The sequence below is a fragment of the Trachypithecus francoisi genome, unplaced genomic scaffold, assembly GCF_009764315.1.
Source record: "Trachypithecus francoisi isolate TF-2019V2 unplaced genomic scaffold, Tfra_2.0 Lachesis_group17, whole genome shotgun sequence".
Classification (NCBI taxonomy): domain Eukaryota; kingdom Metazoa; phylum Chordata; class Mammalia; order Primates; family Cercopithecidae; genus Trachypithecus; species Trachypithecus francoisi.
Window position 1 is genome coordinate 107,867,067 of NW_022681462.1, and position 15,026 is coordinate 107,882,092.

Sequence of the window (15,026 nt, forward strand, 5' to 3'; positions counted from 1 at the left end):
TTGGTACTTTTTGTTTTTGTATTTATTCATGTTATTTTCTAATTTCTGTTATAATTTCTTCTTTTTGACCCATTGGTTATTTAAGAGTGTGTTGCTTTGTTCCCACATATTTGTAAATTTGTCAATTTTCTTTCTACAATTGATTTATAATTTCATTCTACTGTGGTCAGAGGACAGCCTTTATCTGATGTGGATCCTGCTAAATTTGCTGACTCATGTAAATTGTCCTAGCATATGATCAACCCCTGGGAAGGGTCTCTGTCCTCATGAGAAGGATGAGTATTCTGCTACTGTCGGGTGAGTGTCCTTCAGATGTCGGTTAGATATAATTGGTCCATAGTGTTATTCAAGACTTTCCTCTCTTTGTTTTTCTGTTCTTTATTGATAGTGAATTTTGACATCTCCAACTATTTTTGAATTGTCTGTTTCTCTCTTCAATTTTGTTAGTTTTTGTTTTATTTGTTTTCATTTCACATATTCCCCTTCCCTTTTGAAAGACAGTTACACTGAATACAAGATTTTTGGTTGACATTATTTTTTCTTTCAGTGCAATGAATTATTCAATTCAATGCCTCTTGTCCATATTGTTTCTGATGAGAATTTATCTGTAACTGTATTTATATTCTCTTGTACATAATGTGTTGCTTTTCTCTTGCAGCTTTCAAGGTTCTTTCTTTGTCTCTTGTTTGTTTGTTTTGACCATATGTCTGAGTGTTAATATCCTTGTGTTTATACTACATGGAGTTCATTGGACTTCTTGGATGTGTTTGTTATTTTTTAAAACTATGTTGTAAAGCATTCAGTTATTATTTCTTTAAATATTTTAGCCCCTTTCTATGTCTCTTCTTGTCTGGGACTGCTATGTGCATAGTTGGTGCACTTTATAGTGTCCCACAGTTCTCTAAAGTTTTATTCATTTTTTCTTATTATTATTCCAAATAAATAATTTCTACTAATTTATCTTCGCCTTTGCTCATCATGCTGTTCAAATATGGTTCAACAGCTCAAAAATGCTGTTAAGCCCCTCTTATGAATTCTTCATTTGGGTTAAGAAAATTTTCAACTCCACTATTTTAATTTTGTTCTTTTAGTAGTTTATGTAATTTTATTGATGTTCTGTATTTGATGATACATTGGCACTGTCCTTTGAATTATTTTAAAAAACCACTTTATAGAGGTATTAGTGGCATGTTAAAAGCTGTCTACACACACACACACACACACACACACACACACACACATATATATAATGTATAAAATGGAATTAATTTGGGAATAAGTATATACCTGTGAAATCATCACCCGAATTGAGGTCATAATTATTTTCATAACCTCCTGGTTTTCTCCAAACCCCTGTCTTCTTGTTTTTCTTCTTATTCTTGTTCTTCTTTTTCTCTTTTGAGACAGGGTCTTGCTGTGTCATCCAGGCTGGAGTGCAGTGGTGCGATCTCAGCTCACTGCAATCTCTGCCTCCCTAGGTTCAAGCGATTCTCCTGTCTCAGTCTCCTGAGTAGCTGGGATTACAGGCACATGCCGCCATGCCTGGCTAATTTTTTGTATTTTAGTAATGATGGGTTTTTACCGTGTTGCCTAAGCTGGTCTCAAACGCCTGAGCTCAGGCAATCCACCTGCCTTGGCCTCCCAAAGTGCTGGGATTACAGGCATGAGCCACCACTGGCCTTTTTCTTCTTATTATTAATAATAACCCTTAATATAAGATCTACTGTACAGCAAATTTTAAGTATACAATATAATATTGTTAACCATATATGCTGCACTGTTGTAGCTCTCCAGAAATTATTTATCTTGCATAAAAGAAACTTTGTACTTTTGGCTATCACATCTCCATTGCTCTTTTACCTTAGCCCCTGGAAACCACCATTCAGGTGAGGCCTGAACACCCGGCCCGTGAACATTGATTCGGTCCTGACAACTCCACCTGGGGAGGGGGAGATTCCACAAGGGATTTCCTAGTGGGCCAATTGTGAGAGGTATGTAGGGTTTTAAAAAATCTTTGTAGCTATTGTATTTAGAAATAAAATGGGAGGCAGGTCGGCCTGACGCATTTTCCAGCTTGACTTACCTTTGCTGAGTGATTTTGGGGTCCCAAAATGTATGTTCTGTCCGTCATGAAGGGCCCCAGCCTATCCCATCTCGGTGGGGGGTGGGGCCTGACCTGGAGCTACAGCTGGCAACGGGAGTGGCTTCAGCCCCTGACCACCCTAACCTCTGGCACTGTCTGGGGGCTCCCCGGGCTCAGGAACGCCCACCTCTGTGGCCGGGAGCCGGGCTCAGCCACATCCCTGCAACTTCTCCAGGCGCCACCATCCAGCTATGCCAAGGCCTGACGGTGGCTCCATATTTCCTGCCAATGGCCGTGCTATTAACTTGAGTAAATGTGCGTCATTCGTACATGTCTAAAACTTGATGGGGAGATGCTAGTCGCATAAATTCTATTATTTGGAAGAAATATTTTATAAAGATGGACTATTCACATTTAAAGCTTCCTCAGAGAAATCAACGATCAGAATTCTACAGTTGAACAATTAAAGCTGAAGACTAATATTGGAATGGTGGATTTGTACTGAGACATAAAACCAACAGATTCAAATACTCGAAAAGAATACACTTAAGAACTATTTTACAGTTGATAGATCCATATATTTTGCAAATTGAATGGCTGTAGAAATTTTTATGCAAATATAAATGGCAAAGTTGAAGAAGTTCATTTCTAGGGAAAGTCAGGAACTTTCTGAGGAAACTGCTTTTAAACACCTTCCAAGCCTATGATTCTATAATGTGAAAATAATGGCTGTTGATGGAAAATCCGAGCCTTTAATGACAGGCAATTTTATGTCTGTGCTGCCTTTTGCGAAGGTGGTCCTTCTCTCTTTAGGTTCTTTAGATTTCTTTATGTTCCTACAGAGTAAGCAGAATTGCATACCAAATCCAATAACAGATACAGTTTTTTTAATGCCTTCAAATTAGGTTTTATAGCAGATTGAGGAAAAAATAATTTCTCTTTAAAACTGAACAGACATAGAAAAAAGAAAATTAAGCCTCTTGTTTTCCTGCCTGAAAGTGTGGGTCAAAGTCTTCTGTTTATCTGTCCAAGCGCCCCACAGAGTTCAGTTAATGGACATTTTAAGTATACACTTGTGAAGTAGGGCGTAATGTTTGTGAGGAGCAGGCTTTTACATCCTCAGTGGTTCCTCCCGCCGTGGACGGTGAAGAGCCCCCTGCACACCTCAGTGGACCTGAGTCAATGCAAAGACCCGCCCTCGCTTCCTTTCTCCAGGAAAGAGAAAACCACTGCTTTGCGAAAGACAACAGAGATGGTCAATTGCCTGTCATTAAATCCACGGTTTTCCCAGGGACAGCCGTTATTTTCACATTATGTCATCACAGGCTTGGAAGGGATCTGAAGAAGTCCCCTCAGAAGGTCCCTGACTGTCCACAGAAACGAACTTCAATTTCACAGGCCTCTGACCCTTCTATTGTCCTTATAGAAAGGTATTTACGTCCCAGGCATATTCACATGCAAATTTAACAATCCAATCACATCCTTTTCTTACAGACAAAGAAAGCTCACACTGGCCATTGCTGTTTCCCTCTCCTTTACGAATCACTTCACCCTCTGACCAGATCCCCTCACAGTCACTTTCTAGAACTCAGTCTGGTGCCAGCTATCTTGATGGACAGAAAACTACATTTACAAATCAAATCAAGTGTGTTCTGTTTTACATCCAAATAAATCTGGAGCACTTTCTGTTTCTCTGGATGCTCTTAAAACTACCTTTTAGCTATGCCATAGCACACAAATTCAAAATGCCCTCAAATGTTTAATCATCTTTTATTGTCTTTTTTTTGTTGTTAAGTTCATGAATCCCTACAAATGTAAAATAAAAAGGCAATGGATACAGTTGAAGGAGGGTTTGGGTTCTTTATGAGGAATGAAGGTTCTGAGTTATCTGACATCTCCCTTTGACACTCTGCCTGAGTACATTCCTATGTGCAATAAATATAGACGAACCCTCAGGAAACTTTGCCAGACTCTCCCATCCTGAATACGTATTCCCAAAGAGAGGAAACCTCATTTCCTCTCAGGCTTTCACCCAGGCTTGGCCCACAAACCTTACAGATGGTCGTAAAAAACACACACACATGCACACACATATACAGACATACACACATGTACAACTCCCTTGCACACACGCACACACAGGTACATACACATACGCACAGATATATGCACACATGCATACACAGAGATACACACATGTACACACAGGTATATACACACATGCACACACAGGTATACACACACGCACACAGGTATATACAAACATGCCCACACAGGTATATACACACATGCACACACAGGTATATACACACGTGCACACACAGGTACACACACACACAGGTATATACACACACCCCCACACAGGAATATACACACATGTACACACAGGTATATACACACATGCACACACAGGTATACACACACACACAGGTATGTATATACACGCACACACAGGTAGGTATATACACACATGCACACATGTACAGGCATACACAAGTACTCCCGCACACATGTACACAGATACACACATGCACTACACCCCTGCACACACAGGTATATACACACAGGTACAGACATGCACAAGTATTCCCCCACATAGGTACACATATACACATATGCACTGCACCCTTGCACACATGCACACACAGGCATATACACAATGCACACACATGTACACACATGCATACACAGGTACAGACATGCATAAACACTCCCACACACATACACACAGGCATGCACATAAACATGTGCACTACACCCACACACACATGCACACACCTGTACAGACATGCACACTAGCACACACAGGTATATATACACAGGCACAAGCACTCCCACACACATGTACGCACATGCACACACATACATACACACACTACACCCCTGCACACATGCACACATAGATATATACACCTGGGGAGGGGCTGGGGGACAGACTGTCCAGCAGGGGTGTGTGGGCTCCCGGAGTGAGCCCTGGAATTGGACCCAGGTGGTCTGAGCTCACACTTTAATGAATTGACCCCGTGGGACTGAGAGCAGCCTGGACCCTGCCTTCTCTGGCCCTAAAGACAAAAGTGTTTCTACCATGAGATCATTGTGAAATGCAAATAAAATGGTGAGTGTTCCTTAACTCGCATAGAGCATTTTGGTTCCTAAGAACAAGAGCTAGCCGTCGCCGGCGGTCACTGCTGCCTGTGGGGTCTCGCTTTTCACCCCAGCATCCTCAGGAGATGGGTACGATGTCTCCCCACTTACTGGACAGAAAACTGAGGCATGCGGAAGGAACGTCACTGCTCAAAGGTCTATGATTAATAAAGTGGCAAATCAATCCTTAAATCCACGTGGATGTGCCGTCCCAATGCCCATGTTCTTATTCTTAGCATAACCTAAAAAATGAGAGCTTATAATAAAGCACATACAATTTTAAACTTAGATGGCAGCTGAGCGTCTTTGGAAAACATACAAGTAATTACTGGAAGCGATCACATAAACATAGAAATTATGGTGTTAAAATTCTCCAGAGAATCCCCTTGACACCAAGGCTGGCACCTGTCCTGTTGAGGCTCTTGGCTCTTGGAACACGTCAATGCTTATATTTTTGTTACGACTCTCACTTTATGGTTACAGATGTACACGAAAGAACAGTTTTCGTTCCTTGAGACAATGAGATTAGCCTTGTTATTCTAACATTATATCCCCATTATGATGCCATTCTAAACTAGATCTGGACATTGTTTCTTCATTATTTACAGAGACAAATTTCCCCAACTATTTGAAACTGTAACCGAAACTTCCCAGTGCCTTCAACAATTTCTATCTCGGTACTTGGTGAGGACGGGGAGGTTAAGACACCTTTTCTGTTCCTACTCATTTACTCAAAAGCCAATATTCACAATGTCTTTACCGAATCACGGGCAGCTCTTGGTCAACATAACAGGGGACAGACAGAAGGTGAACTGAACTCATGAAATCGGCAACAAAAAAAATACTGCAAACCTCAGCTCAACATGATGAAAGGCAGGAGAGTAACCCCGGGAGCTGCTACCCACGAGGAAGCGTCTCCTGCTCCGTCAACTCCCAACCGTCCTGCATCAGCCACAATCATACTTACAAACTCACACGACCTGAGATCTGCCGCTAAATGGTTCGTCAGCATCAAATAGTTATTCTTGAGGGATCCATTCAAAGTCCTGGGCCTCCCTGACACCCACGCCCCAAGCCGGTTCCCATCAGAGGTAGAACCACACCCAGGTGAGGACTGAACACCCGGCCCGTGATACGTTGCACCTTCCAGGCCAGCAAAATCCCACCTAAGGTGCAAATGCCCTTCCTTCCTCTGTGAACCATTCTGAACTCCAGATTGAGCCACGTGTCTCCTCCCTGTGGGCTCTTATTTAAGCATGCATTGTTGTTTATTATACTGTTTTTGGGATTTTACAGAATTTAAAAAGAAAACAAAACATGGACTTAAGTAGAACCGGTGCGGATGAAACAACTTTAACACCAATCACGCAAGTGACTGAATCGAGCCTCTGGCGTTTCAGGGCTCACAGACGTTTCAACCTGAATAAATTCAGACCAAGCCACACCCTCCACCACGCCTGTGCCCCAGGCAGAGCTCACATCCCAGTGACCCGCTGGTCCATCGGCTGTAATCTAAAAGTGCCCATAGCTCCCTTTTACTTTGTTTTAAAGCATTCTCATCCACTCCAGCAGAAAACCTTCCCAACTCTTCTTCCCAGATGCTTCACAAATACATCCTTACTGGTCCACTGCCCCAATCCGAGCTCGGGAGACCCATTTCCTCCCTGGACGGCCACACTCTCTCTCTCTCTGTCCTCCCTGTTTTCACGATTGGCAGCCCCTGCAACCCAAAGCAACAGCAATGATTTTCAAGCATAGACCAACTCATGATTCATCCACGCAATCTCCAGACAAAGCTCCATTTTCCTGTTATCTGTGGCTGGTTTGTGGTCAAGCCTGACTCCTGCCTCCACTTCCCTATCTCAGCCCCTCCCTGGCCTCACTGCCTCCTCCAGCGCCCACGTGCTCTGAGCTTGTCCGTGCTTCCAGCTCATTGTTCACCTGTGTTTTGGCGTGTCTGTGGCTCAGCTTTTCTCAGTTAAACATGTGGCTTTGCAGAGACCTGACTGCCCTATCCAAAAGGACCCACGTTTTCACCCACTCCAGCTCTCTTCTTCTGCATAAGATTTATTCCAATTTTAAACACCTTTAACTTCATTGTTAGTTTCTGTTTTGATCTATCTCTTCTGACAGCCTGCATACTCAGTGAGAATACAGTGTTTACTTTTGTAAACAGAGTTCCTGGCCCAGAACGGCCTAACAGATATTCATTAAATGAAAACAAGAGTCAAGCCTCATTCACTAAGCTAAAAGGAAATGTATAAAACAAACCAGAATAAAGTGGAAGGAATCACTCTAACCAATTTCAAAATTTATTATATTGTTGCAGAAATAAAAAATTGTGCAGCACTGTGGTAGGATAGACACATAGGCCAATTGGACATCTATAGGCAAAAAAAAAGAAAAGAAAACGGAGAGAAAGAAAATCAACCTAAATCCCACACCTAATATATCGATTCTAAATGGATCAAGACTTAAATTTAAACCTGAAAACCATACAGCCTTTTAAAAACAACACAGGAGAGAATCTCTGGGATGTGGGTCCTGGCAGAGTCCTTAGACTTGACACCAGAAGCAAGATTCCTAAGACAAGAAATTGATGAACTGCATTGCCTCAAAATTAAACATTTTGCTCTGTAAAAGCCCATATGAAGAGGATTAAAAGACAGGATACAGACTGGGAGAAAATATATTTGCAAAGAACAAAAAAAGGAGCAGAACTTTGACACAGAAAGAATTCTCACAACTCAGCAGTTTAGAAAAATTCAATCAGAAACTGGGAAAAAAGCATCAACAGACATTTCACTGAGGAGGATACACAGATGCCAAGGAGGGCGTGGAAAGATGCCCCAATCCTCAGCCTTTAGGAGAACAGATCAAACGCACAACAAGCTGTGGCCACACACCTATCAGAGTGGCTAAAATTAAAAACGTAAGATAGTGACAACATAGAATGCTGGTGAGGATGCAGAGACACTGGAGAACTCAGACCAGGTCGGGGGAGGCGAAGTTGCGGAACCAAGCTGGAAAGCAAGCAGTAATGATTCAGCCCAGCTAGTGCATCTGGGAGCATTTGTCCTGAAGAAATGAAGACTCAAGTTTCCAAAAAAGCCTGTAGAATCTCTGGGAAAATGTCCTCACGGGCGGAAAATGTCCTCACGGGCAGAAAATGTACAATGTCTTTATCTTTGTGTCATCAATACAGAGACCAACGCCTTGAAGTGGCGTCTGTGTAAATGCTGGCTACATGAAAGGCTCATTTACAAGTAACAAGGAATATGGGTGAAAGCCCTGAGGACCTGGAGGTGCCGAGTGCTTCTGGTTTAATTCTCACAGCACCCTGGAAAGCTACTTACAGTCAAGTTTATGATAAAAATGAGGTCATTTGGGGTAAAATAAAGCACCTTGCCTAATGCGACATAGTGACCATCTGCTCTGGAGTGAGCGGCTGGTCAGTGCAGCACTGACACACCATCTCTTCCCAGCCCAGCACTCAGCCTCCGCACCAGGAGGTCCTCAGAAATGAGGAAGGCAAATAGAAAGCAAGTGGCTCACTGGAAGGAAAGTAAGTTAGAAACAAGGGCAAACAAAGTGCTGAGACATGCGTAATTCCGGCACAAGGCTTAGGGTAAGGCATGATGTTTCCCCACTGGGTTCAAAGAAACAGCACTCCCTGGTTCCTCACTGACATCCTTCATTCTGATAAGGCAGAGTCCCTTCCCTGTGCTGCCGACTGCTCAATTTAGGAAGATCTCTTCCTTGACTTAGGAAGCTGTCAGTGCACACAAAGCAATCTCGTCTACTCCTGTGAATATGCCCAAAAGAACAGTGTGAGAAATAATAGGATCCTGATTATATGCTCTTTGGTAGATGGTGGCACATAAATACAAAATCAGTTCCCATTTGCACCTGCCTGTAGAATATATCCCTTCAGTGGGATCTGTTCTTAATCAGTACCTAAGTTATTTAAGTAGGAATATACTGCTACATATTGTTGATAATTTCTTATTGTTAAAGCTTAAATAGATATTTTTCTTAGTATAATAGTAATACCTGTGTCGTGGAAAATGTACAAGCACTGAGAAGCAAAAAGGAATATGGCAGTTATCTTAACAATCTTCAGAAACATACCTTGTCTACATTTTGGTATAAGTTTGTCCAGCAATTTCTTTTTTTTTTTTTTTTTGAGACAGAGTCTTGCTCTGTCTCCCAGGCTGGAGTGCAGTGGCGTGATCTCGGCTCACTGCAAGCTCCGCCTCCCAGCTTCATGCCATTCTCCTGCCTCAGCCTCCCGAGTAGCTGGGACTACAGGTGCTCACAACCACGCCCAGTGAATTTTTTGTATTTTTAGTAGAGACGGGGTTTCACCATGTTAGTCAGGATGGTCTCAATCTCCTGACCTAGTGATCCGTCCACTTCGGCCTCCCAAAGTGCTGGGATTACAGGCGTGAGCCACCGCGCCCGGCCTGTCCAGGAATTTCAAATGCTGCACAGGGTCGTTTAGGCTGACTGAGCTGTAGTCGAGATGCCTTTTGCATACAACATCTCTAAGCACCTTCTCCCAGGCTCCATTTACATTTGCTAATATTCATGGGCACCTTCCTTGTCCATGAGGAGGAGAAAAGAGTGTGTATATGTGTGCACAAGCACAATGTGGGAGAGGTTTATGTCTAAAGCTTTGAAGAAAAGTGGATAATTTGGTGTTTTTTTTATGGAAGTTCAAGTCTGAGAGTCTGCAGTTAAAGAAAGAGCTGGAAACCTAGGTGAGTTTACCAGAAAAGCCCTGTGCAAAATGTAATAGAAGAAAGCTCACAGAACTATTAAAAAAGGCTTTAAGAGACAAGCAGAGAGATCTCAAAGGAGATGATACAGTAGAACATGCCAGGAATTGACCCTCCACAAAAACACAACAGCAGCGCCCCAACACACAGGAAGCATTTGGCAGAATTGCAAGAGGAAACAAAGAGTTCTGTCAAAGCAGTTGAAGACTCCAGTACCTCACTTTCAATTATAAATAAGACATTTAGGCAGAAGATTAATAAGGAAATAGGAGAGCTAAACAACAGTATAAACCAAATGGACCCAGCAAACACTGACAGAGCACTCCACCACCACTAGCAACTTATATATTCTTCTCAAGGACACATGAGACATTCTCCAGGAAAGACCATATCAGAAAATACTTTGAGACTAACAAAAATGAAAACATGACATACGAAAGCTTAGATGATGTAGCCAAAGCAGCACTCAGAGGAAAATTTATAGCTGTCCATACCTGCACCATAAAAGAGGACCTCAAATTCATAATCTACCTTTACACTGTGAATAACTAAAAAACTAAGAGAAAACTAAATGCAAAGCTAGCATATAGAAGAAAATAATGTTTAGAGCATAAATGAAATAATAACAACAAAAATAATAGAATCAACAAAAACATAACTTTATTATTTGAAAAGATCAACGAAATTGGCAATCTTTAGCAGGATTATGGCAAATGAAAGAACAATTACAACTTAGAAAACAAAAGTGGGGGTATTTCTGCTGACTTTTCACAAATAAGAAAGATTACAGGAGAAAACTGTAAAGAAATACATGCAAACAAATTAGATAATATTGGTAGAATGGGCAATTCATAGAAGCACATAAATTACAAAAACTGACTCAATAAGAAACACATCTGAAGAGCCTTATAACAAACAAAGTGACCAAATCAACAATAAAAACCTCCTACAAAGTAAAAGTCTCAGACCAGCTGCCTTCACTGGTGAATTCCACCAAACACTCAGAAGAGAGTTAACACCAATCCTACTCAAACTCTTCCAAAGAGTTGAGGAGAAGAGAACACCTCCTGAGACACTCCACAAGACCAGCACAGCCCTGGCAGTGAACAGTCTCTTCAACAGATACTGCTGGAACACCCAGATATCCACACGCAGAAGAATGACAGCAGACCCGTATCTCATACCTCCTACCAGAACAACTCAAAATGGATCAAAGACATGAAATAAGAGATAAAAAACAGAGATATTGGATAATATCTTACTGTCTTAGACGTGATGCCCAAAGCACAAGCAACAAAAACAAACAATCAAATATAAATTTATCAAAACTAAAACCTTTTTGGTTTTTGCATCAAAGGACACCATTAGTAAAGTGAAAAGACAACCCACAGAATGGGAGAAAATGTTTGCAGATTATGTATTTGAAGAGGGTCTGGTGTTCAAAATATCTAAAAACACTCCTGCAACTAAAAAATAAAAAGGCTACACAAACAGCCAACGAGAACATGAAAATATGGTCAATGTTATGGCCATTAAGGAAATGCCAGTCAAAACCACAATGAGACACCTTGTTACAAACACCAGGGTGGCGATAATAGTAATTATAATTATAGTAATAAAAGTGAGGCCAGCCACAGTGACTTACGGCCCAGCTGCAGTGGCTCATACCTGTAATCCCAGCATTTTGGGAGGCTGAGGCAGGCAGATCACTTGAGGTCAGATACAACACTAGCCTGGCCAACATGGCAAAACTCTGTCTCTACTAAAAATACAAAAAAGAAAAAAGAAAAAACTAGCTGGGCACGGTGCACTGAGATCGCACCACTGCACTCCAACCTGGATGACAGAGACTCCACCTTAAAAAACTAATAAATAAGGCCGGGTGCAGTGGCTCATGTCTGTAATCCCAGCACTTTGGGAGGCCAAGGTGGGTGGATCACGAGGTCAGGAGATCAAGACCATCCTGGCTAACACGCTAAAGCCCTGTCTCTACTAAAAATACAAAACAATTACCCAGGCGTGGTGGCAGGCGCCTGTAGTCCCAGCTACTCAGAAGGCTGAGGCAGGAGAACGGCATGAACCTGGGAGGCAGAGCTTGTGGCGAGCCAAGATTGCACCACTGCACTCCAGCCTGGGTGACATCTCAAAAACAATAATAATAATAATAATAATAATAATAATAATAATAATAATAAAAGTGTTGATGAGAAATAGGAGCCCTCATATCTCACTGGTTGGAATGAAAAGTGACTCAGAGACTGGTAAATAGTGAGGTGGTTCCTCAAAAAGTTAAACACAGAATTCCCGTGTGACACAGCAATCCCACTTCTAGGTATATATCTAAGAGAAATGAAAACATATCTGCACAGAAAAATATATCCAAATTATAGCCATGTTATTTATAATATCCAAACGGTAAAAGAACCCACACATTCGTTAGTGGATGTATGAATGAATAATTAAGATACATATGTATTAGGCCAGGCGCGGTGGCTCAAGCCTGTAATCCCAGCACTTTGGGAGGCTGAGACGGGCGCATCACAAGGTCAGGAGATCAAGACCATCCTGGCTAACACGGTGAAACCCCGTCTCTACTAAAAAATACAAAAAAACTAGCTGGTGCCTGTAGTCCCAGCTACTCGGGAGGCTGAGGCAGGAGAATGGCGTAAGCCCGGGAGGTGGAGCTTGCAGTGAGCTGAGATCCAGCCACTGCACTCCAGCCTGGGTGACAGAGCGAGACTCCGTCTCAAAAAATAAAATAAAAAAAAAGATACATATGTACAAAGGAATATTGTTCAGTTATAAAAAAGATTTAAATAGTATACCTGCCACAGCGTAAAGGAACATCAGAAACATGGCAAATGAAAGAGATCAGACACATACCATTTGACGCTTTGCATATCTGCAGAGATGGAAAGCAGATTAGTGCCGAATCTGGAGGAGGTGAATGGAGTCACGGGTCCAGGGTGTGCTGGGGTGATGAAAAATCGTGAACCTCGAGAGAGATGGTGGCTGTAGGACACTGTGAATGTACTAGATGCCACCGCAATGGACACTGTAAAGTGGATAATTTTGTCTTCTATGAATTCAATTTCAATTAAAAAAAAAAGTGGCAAATGGTGAAAATAATTTTCTGTGAGAAAAAGAAATTGATGAATGTCACAAAGGCTCTGGCCTTTTCAAAAATAAGAATTGTAGAATGAATCAGTGTTTTCAGTTATGTAAATGTATACATGATTTAAAAGTAAACATTTCAAGATTAACCTTCTAAAACAGAGAGACGTGGATGGAGATGCAGGACACAGGTTTGGGGAGAAGACCCTTCTTCCCACGTGGTAGGCTGGGCAAGGCTCTGATGTGTGGACCCCGGAAGCTCCCGTGGCGGCTTCTAGCCCTCCATATTCTCTTGTAGAGCAGCAGCATCTGTGAATTTTCACAAAGTGGAGCTCCGGAAAGAGACCAGGCAAATGGGAACTGGGGAGGAAAAACTGAAAGGCGGAGACGCTCAGTGACCTCTGGGGCAGGTGGGCAGTGGCCTCATCTGACACCTGCCCCCAGGGATGCACCCAACAGGACGTGGGGAGCTCGGCGTCGGTAAACTCTGGCTGTCAGATCGGTGGCCACTAGAACTACAAACACTTGTTCATTAGGAATAAAAGTGTCGGCCAGGCGCGGTGGCTCAAGCCTGTAATCCCAGCACTTTGGGAGGCCGAGACGGGCGGATCACGAGGTCAGGAGATCGAGACCATCCTGGCTAATATGGTGAAACCCCGTCTCTACTAAAAATACAAAAAACTAGCCGGGCGAGGTGGCGGGCGCCTGTAGTCCCAGCTACTCGGGAGGCTGAGGCAGGAGAATGGCGGGAACCCGGGAGGTGGAGCCTGCAGTGAGCTGAGATCCGGCCACTGCACTCCAGCCTGGGCGACAGAGCGAGACTCCATCTCAACAAAAAAATAAAATAAAATAGGAATAAAAGTGTCCCAAGTGGGACTTTCTCAGGTGAGAGAAATGCTCTGTGTCTTGATGGGAATGTGGGTTCCTCGGTGGCCACATTGCCAAAGTCACTGAGTCAAGCACAGAAGCACTGAGCATCTCACTGTGTGTAAATTCTGTCTCCACAACGGAACAAGGGCTGAACACCAGTCACCTGCTTTGTGCAGGGGAGTGAGTTAGCAATTCTGAAGCCATCTTGCTTAACACGTGGGAAGTATCTTGAGGAGAATGGTCTGTCTATGATTGCCGGGGAGGGCATGGACATGCATGGACTACGTCACTTCGGAGAAGTTTCAGCCTCCTAAGCACGTATCATCTGGCTCTGCCCGCTGAGAGGGCCCAGGAGCAACGAGCTTACCCACGGTCCAGAGCTTGGTTTCCAAATCTCATTCTCCCCTGACAAGAACCAGCGTCCCTGGAGAAAGAGCTGAGCCCAAGACCACTGCCGGGGAGCCTCAACGCCTTAGAGAGTGAGGAAGTCTTCAGAGAACGCTGGTGCATGTTCGGAGACACTTAAGCAGCTCAAAGAGGCTCCCACCAGCCAGAGCTGGGAGCGTTTTACAGCCAAACTGAGTGACCGTAGTAAAGTATTGTGATAATTAACATGATAAAAATCCATGAGTTTAGCCTGGTGTGGTAGCAACGCAGAGGCCAGAGGATCCCCTGAGCCCAGGAGTTTGAGGCCAGCCTGGGCACCCAGCCAGACCTGTCGCTGCAAAAAGGAAAAACAAAAAAGACTCTATAAGTCTATACTGACATGATTGAAACAAATAAATAAATGGTGTTAATGAGTGACTGATTAAATAAATGAAAAATTTTCACTCACAGCAGAATGATAGCAAATAAATATAGAAGGAATGGGTGGTGAGCTTAGAAAATCGTGAATGAAGAGAAACAGGACAAAAAGTGTCTTCCCACGAGTTACTTACATATTAGTTACAAAAGGAAAGGTTCTAACTTCGGTGGAGAAAACTGGCCAACAGCCCCTTGACCACGTGATCAAAGTCAGCCTCAGCATGGAGGCA